Genomic DNA, 533 nt, shown 5'->3' with positions numbered 1-533 from the left:
CTTAAAAAGTACTAGAAATTTTTTTTTCAAACCTCACTTAGCATTCGGTCGAACCATAAAATATTTTTGACCTCATTTTTAAATTAATTCAACCCACTAACATTTTACTAAATCTAAAAATAACATTTGAAAAGTATAGCTCATACTATTACCTCTCAAAAACCACTCATAAATAAATAAAAGTCATAAAAATATTCTTAACATAACTTAAAATCATAAATAATAACTAGTGCGGAAAACTAGCGTCGGTCCTCGGGTTATGTGCACCTTCAGTCCAGTCAGATCAACCATCAAGACCTCCATAAACATCATTATCATAATCACCTGCATCAATCACACCTAGTGAGTCTAAAGACTCAACACGTCATATTCTTGATCACAAGTAATACGTAATACAGTTCACATACAACAGTGAAAAATACTTGTACTTAAAATATCATTTTCATGAAGATGCATAAATTTTAAACAAAACCATTTTCATGATGCATAAACTATAAATAAAAACATTTTCATAATGATGCATCCTCTTTAAA

The sequence above is a fragment of the Primulina huaijiensis genome, chromosome 13 (assembly GCF_012295235.1).
Source record: "Primulina huaijiensis isolate GDHJ02 chromosome 13, ASM1229523v2, whole genome shotgun sequence".
NCBI lineage: Eukaryota > Viridiplantae > Streptophyta > Magnoliopsida > Lamiales > Gesneriaceae > Primulina > Primulina huaijiensis.
Note: the sequence above shows the minus strand (reverse complement) of the source record.